General features: G+C 50.8%; 1 pseudogene; it reads left to right on the forward strand.

Moving 5' to 3' along the window:
* The first annotated feature begins 2,040 nt into the window (after positions 1-2,040).
* LOC117437990 (conserved oligomeric Golgi complex subunit 8-like) lies at positions 2,041-6,876 on the forward strand (annotated as a pseudogene).
* The last annotated feature ends 231 nt before the right edge of the window (positions 6,877-7,107 follow it).

Consider the following 7,107-nt stretch of genomic DNA (forward strand, 5'->3'; position numbering starts at 1 on the left):
AAACGCGTATTGGCACACGTGAGGAGCTAGATAAATCAGACAGATCATCCCTCAACTGTTTGAGATCCTGTCTGAGATCCTGAGACATTTTTTCCACAGCTGAGATGATGGAAGGGGTAAGATTGTCTTCGAATTCTCGGAGTTTATGAACCATTTCATCCACTGTTAGTGGTGCTATGTCATTCCAAGTTACCGTTGCCAATGAATGCGCATATGACGACGGTGCGTTTCGTGTAAGCTTTCGCCACATGGGTCGTGTGCATTCGACTTCATCTGGGTCTATGGGTATATCCCCATTATTCGGCTTGATGTGATAAATCATCTCTACGATAGCTGATTCCCTCAGGGACTAGATGCCTTTGTCTATAGTAGTCCACTTGGCCGAACGACTCATAACATCATCCTTGCATGGAAACCTTTCTTTCACAGCTGCCAAAAGCCGCCTCCAAAGACTGAGGGACTTTTTCTCTCTTGCAATTGCTTTGTCAATTCCCCCTTCTCTAGCAAGTGACCCCAGCTGCTTGGCTTCTGTACCTGCTAGTTCGTGACCATCGGCCCCACTATCCCAACATCGGAGCAACCAGGTGATGATGTGCTCCCCTGGTTGACGGGTGAAATCTTTTTGCATATTCCGCAGCTCAGTTGAGGTCCGAGATCGAGAAGTCACCTCTTCTTCTTCGTCGTGTGATGATGACCCCTGATCAGATACTAGACCAGGTAGTGGATGCATAGTTTCTTCATCCTGCCTCGTCCTTCTTGCCTCTCATGACTATCCAGCCTCTGGGAAGATTTCCTGGTCCTCCTATTTCGTCGTTTAACCCCAACACAGGACCAGACCTGACTCCGCTTAACTCTTGAAATCAGATGAAATAATTGTGGGCAAAACACGCTCTGTATGCGTGCTACTATGGTGATACCCATCGCAATCAGCATACAAGTCTCAACAGTATTAAAAGGCCATTCAAAAACTTCAAAACCCTCAAATGATGTTGTAGACCATCTGGAGAGAACACTGGGAGGATAGCAGAATGTCTCCTTCACAGGTTGACCACCCGAGAAGGAGAAAAAAGATGTGAAATTCCCAAGCATTTCTATTATATACCTCCCAAAATATAAAGTTGGTGACCATACCGGGAGCATAAACCAAATCAGTTTCATGATTAATGTTTCTATTGTATTACAAGTCATTACCATAAAGTACAATGAGACCAGAACCTTAGCCCAAACCCCATACTTGATAAACACTAACACAGCTAATATATATGAAAAGTAATTGGTAAAATCCTGAAACCGTGAGATCAAGAGAAAAAACTGTGAGAGCCAATAAAACAGCATTGTGACAAATGACTATAAATTCGCTCAGATCTGTTCTTATCTCAAACCCTCGGGCCCCACGTTGGGCGCCAAAAGTTGTCGTGGTTTAAATCAAGTCTCCCTACTCCCGGAGAGTTAGGAAGAAGAATCCAAAGAATGTAGCCCCCACGGATTGAGATAAAAACGGTTTAAACTAAATCTGCACAGTTCCCCCTCTGTTTCCCTTCCCCCCCCCCCTCACCTTCCCACTCCCGGAGGGATGGGAAGGAGAGCCGGAGGAATACAACTCCCACGGACTGAGGTAAAATCAGTCCAGCCACGAGGCCAGCAGCCAGAAGCCCCAGAGAGAGCTTCCCGTTCCCTCCCCGAGCTCAGCCCGGCGTGTTAACTCCTTCCCTCCCGGCCAGCTTCCAGTCCCCTCCCCAAGCAGGACGTGCTGTGGTATGGAATACCTCCCCGACTAGCCCAGACCAGGCGCCCTATCTCTCCCTCCTCACTGGCAGAGCATGAGCTACTGCTGAACCCATGACACTGTTGCATCATTAACCCCTGATCCAGATGGCTCCTCACTTGGCGTGGTGGCCATCAAAACTGAAGACACTGAAGTCCGTTCAGACTTCACCTCGACCAGCGCCTAGTTCACTGACCGCCACAAAACAGCATATTTAGGGGCCTCCTTTGACCCGTTACTGATTTCATCCCACAGCATCTGTCCTATACGTTCCCATGAAGAAACTTCAAACGCTGCCTGCACGCTGGGCAGAAGACCACGGTCTTGGGACCATTTTAACAGCCTTTGTAAGGCGGCACTATCGTATTCTAGTCTTCTCTTAGAGAGAATTTGTTGGAGGAGCTTCATTACCGCCTGTTCATCTTTGGATAGCGAGTGCCCCATCTCCTCCCTGGCCACTCACCTGATCAGGGCGAGATCCCAACTTTGCAGCTAGCTGACTTCCGCAGCGCCGGGGCAGTGCCGATTTCGGCCGGCTCCTACCCCCTTGTTCCTGATTGGATTTCAAACCCTCTGCGAAGGTTACCGATCTGAGGGTCCCTGTTTGGGCGCCACTTGTCGACGCAGGAGTCCCAGACAACGTGGAGACGATCAATGTGATCAAATGATTGCCAAACTTTATTAGATACAGTGCTCTTCTTATACCCTTACTCCCTTATGTAATAGCCTTGGATACTAAGCTCTAATTGCTTAGTCTGGAGGTTACTATCGTTTACAGAGCTAATGTTTACACCTTGTTATAATTGTGATTAAATACCTTACTCTAAAAATACAGTGGGAAACTACAACCTTGGGAGGGATCATTCTCTGCACGAAAACATGGAAAGTTACAGAGGAATAACAAGACAACTGACCTAGTTTAGGCCTGCCAAGGCTCTTCTTATTTTAAAGTAGCAAGACTCAGGGTATAGGAATTGCTCACTATGTAGCCTTGGCTCTTTAAGAACCCCACAATTCAGCAATGTCCAAGGCCAGCTGGATGGCTTTCACCTTGGCAAACTGACTCGATTCACCCTCTCCTTCAGCAGTTTCTGTAAGTTGTCTTCAGGGACTCCATACAGCTGCCTTCCATCTCTGATGCTTTCCCACAATACAGCAGGACTCATCAGTAAAAAAGACATATTGCTGTCACTTTCTGACAGTTTATTATATGGTGGGGCCTCTTCAGCACACATCACCTCCTCCTCTGGTGACATTCCAAAATCTTTGCCCTCTGGACAGTCCATGATGAATTCTAGAATTCCTGGATGACTGGGATTTCCTATTTGAGCTTGCTGTGCAGCCCACTTACTCCATGTAGCATCAGTTGCATGATGTGTAGAGGAGACTCTGCCTTTGAACATCCATCCCAGCATGGGCAACTGGGGTGCCAGGAGGAGCTGTGTTCAGTGCCAATCACTTCCAGAACAGCTCAAATCTCTTCATAGGCTGCCAGTATCTCTTTCAGTTGGGGTATAGCTGGCCTCAGATCCTCTGTATCCCCGACTCCAAAAGTCAAGGAGTTGACCTTGAGTCTCCCCTGAAGCTTTCTGCCAGAGGCTGCAGGTAGGAAGGACCATTCTCCACGTCTGCAGTGTAGAGCACATTTTTTACTTCTGGGCCAGTCCAGGCTGGTCCAAGTGCTACTGCATGAACTATCTCGTTTAATTTGCTCAAACACTTGTTGTTGCTCAGGGCCCCATTTACAAACACTCTTCTTCCAGGTCACATGATAGAGAGGGCTTACAATCAAACTGTAATTTGGGATGTGCATTCTCCAGAACCCTACAACACCCGAGAAAGTTTGTATTTCTTTCTTATTAGTTGGTGGGAACATTGCTCTATCACCCCACATGATGATGTCATCAATGTATTGCAGGTGTTCTGGAGCTTGCCCCTGTTCTAGTGCAGTCTGAATCAATCTATGGCAGATGGTAGGGCTGTGTTTCCACCCCTGGGGCAGTCAGTTACAATTGTACTGGACACCCCTCCAAGTAAAAGCAAACTGTGGCCTGCACTCTTCTGCCAAAGGAACTGAGAACAATGCATTGGCAATATCAGTTGTGGCATACCACTTGGCTGCCTTTGACTCCAGTTCATACTGAAATTCTAGCATGTCAAGTACAACAGCACTCAATGGTGGTGTGGCTTCATTCAGGCCACAATAGTCTACTGCTAGTCTCCAGTCTCCATTAGACTTTTGCACTGGCCATATGGGGCTATTAAAGGATGAGGAGGTCCTATTGATCAGTCCTTGGCTCTCCAGTCTATGGATCAGCTTATGGATGGGAATCAGGGAGTCTTGGTTGGTGTGATATTGCCGCTGATGCACTGTTGTAGTTGTAATTGGCACTTGTTGTTCTTCAACCTTCAGCAACCCCACAACAGAAGGATCCTCTGAGAGACCAGGCAAGGTGGAGAGCTGCTCAATTTCCTCTGTCTCCAAAGCAGCAGTACCAAAAGCCCATCGGTAAACACAGCACTGCACCAGCTACTAAGAAGGAGAAAAATGACTGCTACTGCTGAACCCAGGACAGACATCTTCACTGAGGCTGAGCTGCACATCAAGTTCCTGTAGGCATGGGACTCCTGGCTGCGTTCCATCCAGGTCTCCATACCTAACAATGACCCATATTTCCACATCACTAAGGCCATCGAGGCCTGTCACATCCACCTTTTTGACCTCATCACCCAATGAGGAGCTGCTCCTGCCTGCCAAGGGGCAGGCTCTGAACAGGGGGCCAGCTTCCATGGCTGGGAGCTGCAGAAGGTCTCCAAGTTCTTGCGGATGCTGGAGAGCAATATCTGGTGCAGGGTGAGCAGCAGCCTGGACTCACTGCTGGAGCAGTGCATGAACTTCAGCCTATCCTTCAGCAGGGTGGGGGCCAATTTTGTGGGCAGCTGGCCACCCTCTTCTATCATGTGTCCACTGCCACTTTCAGGAAGGTTGTGGAGGGTGGAGTGGAGAAGTTCAGGGAAGAGATGTATTCCTACATGTTCATTTCTGCCCTAACTGTCCTGGGGGGCAGCACAGGGGTGCTGGTGCCCACAGCCCAGCCAGGGATGCTGCAGCCACCCATGGTGCTGCTGGACTTCCCACCCCTCACCTGCTTCCTCAATGACGTCCTTCTTGCCTTCAGTGACCTGTGGCTCTGCTGCCCTGGCCCAGGATGACACCAACTGCCTGGAGGACACGCTTGGTAAGGTGCGGGGGATGGAGATGTGCCTTGTCCTGGGAGGATACGGGGACAAGCTCACCCTGCCTGATTATTCGTAGCATAGAATTATAGAATCGTTTAGGTTGGAAAAAAATTGTTTAAAGATCAAGTCCAACCATTAGCCTGGCACTGCCAAGTCCACTACTAAATCATGTCACTAAGTACCACATTACACATCTTTTAAATACATTAAGGGATGGTGACTTTACCACTTCCTTGGGCAGCCTGTGCCAATGCTTTTGGGGAGATTATTCTTAATATGCAGTCTAAACCTCCCCTGGCATAACTTGAGTCCATTTCCTCTTGTTCTATTGCTTGTTACTTAGGAGGAGAGACCAAGCCCACCTCACTACAACCTCCTTTCAGGTAGCTGTAGAGAGCTATAAGGTCTCCTTCCCTCAGCCTCCTTTTCTCCAGGCTGACCAACTCCAGTTCCCTCAGCTGCTCCTCACAAGACTTGTGCTCCAGGCCCTTCACCAGCTTTGTTGCCCTTTTCAGGACCCACTCCAGCACCTCAATGTCTCTTGTAGTGAGGGGCCCAGAACTGAACACAGTGCTCGAGGTGGGGCCTCACCAGTGCCAAGTACAAGGGGACAATCACTTTCCTAGTCCTTCTGGCCACACCAGTGCTGATAAAGGCCAGGATGCTGTTGGTCTCTTGGCAACCTGGGCACAATCTGGCTCATATTCAGCTGCTGTTGACCAACACCCCATGCTTCTTTGCAGCTGAGCAGTTTTCCAGCCACTCTTCCCAAAGGCTGGAGTGTTGCATGGGATGGTTGTGGCCCAACCTGCCACTGAGCTTTGTTGAACCTCATACCATTGGGTGGGAGAGGAGCATCCACTTTATGCATGGGGTTATCTGTGGGGAGAATTGACTCTGCTTTTCACCCCAGGTGACCAAAACCATCCTAGCCTTCCACTGTGCAGAGGAGATGGCTTTCAGCAAGCAGGAGCAGGAGCTCTTTGTCTAGTTCTACACAGCTTTCCTGGATGACCTGCTGCCCTGCCTGAACTTTTGCCTCCAGATGCTCTTTCCCCAGGCACAGATTGCGCAGGCACTGGGTGAGACCCTGGTGTCTAATAGGGAAGGGGGAGCCCCATCCCCCCAAAACTGCAAATGGTGGCAGCACTGGCAGAAGGTGGCAGCTGGGGCCAGGGCCCACCCTGGTGCACAGGGGCAGGGACACGGTGGGCTGGGGCCAGCAGGAATGCTCATACTGATGGATGCTATGGCAGCAGGTGCTGGGCCCCCGGTCCACCACCCCCTGTGAGGTGAGAACCCCAGTGCCACACTCTGACGATGTGGCCCTAAAGCAGCTGGGCAGCCCCGAGCTGCAGGAGCTGGTGGTGCTGCTCGCAGCCAGGCTGTGGCGCAGGCTGTGCCTGTGGCTGAGAGCCCCACAGCTCAGTGTGCCACTGCAAGTGTTCGCCACCAAGCTGCTACTCACCCAGTGCCAGCAGTACCCAGTGGTGCTGCACTGTACTCACTGCATTGAGCCCTTCCCACTCTGCCTGCTCATCAACCCCACACTCTGTGGCCTTGACACATGCCTCATCACCAGCCCTGATGGCTGTGCCAGTCTCCGTGGTTTCTCTGTCCATGTCTCCAGTATGCACCCCACCAGCCCTGCCTGCCCCCCAGGGGTCTGCCTAGCACCCCAGTTTCCCCCTGACCACTGCTCTCCAGTAGCAGGGGTGGACAAGCATAGGGAGCTACTGAGCTGAGAGGCAAAGGGCTGGGCCACCCATGTCATCCAGCACGAGCTGGACTACCTGGATGGCATCCTCTTCATCGACTGCATGGACACATGCGCCTTCACCAGCATTGGCTGGATGGAGTTCCTAGACTGATCCCCTTGTGCCTTGTCCCACCAGAGCAGAGCCACAGTGGGGCCCTGCACTAGACACTGGCTAAAGAGGCAAAGCAGCACTGCAGGGACTTCTACTTGCTGTTACTGCAGCCAAAATACATACTGTGAAGGGGGGATTGGCAGAGGAGGTGGCCCCATGGCCTCTGCCCTAGGCTGGGGGCTGCTCTGGGAGGGGGCAGAGCCCTACAGTTTGCATGGAAACAGGCCTCAG

The sequence above is a fragment of the Melopsittacus undulatus genome, chromosome W, assembly GCF_012275295.1.
Source record: "Melopsittacus undulatus isolate bMelUnd1 chromosome W, bMelUnd1.mat.Z, whole genome shotgun sequence".
Lineage (NCBI taxonomy): Eukaryota > Metazoa > Chordata > Aves > Psittaciformes > Psittaculidae > Melopsittacus > Melopsittacus undulatus.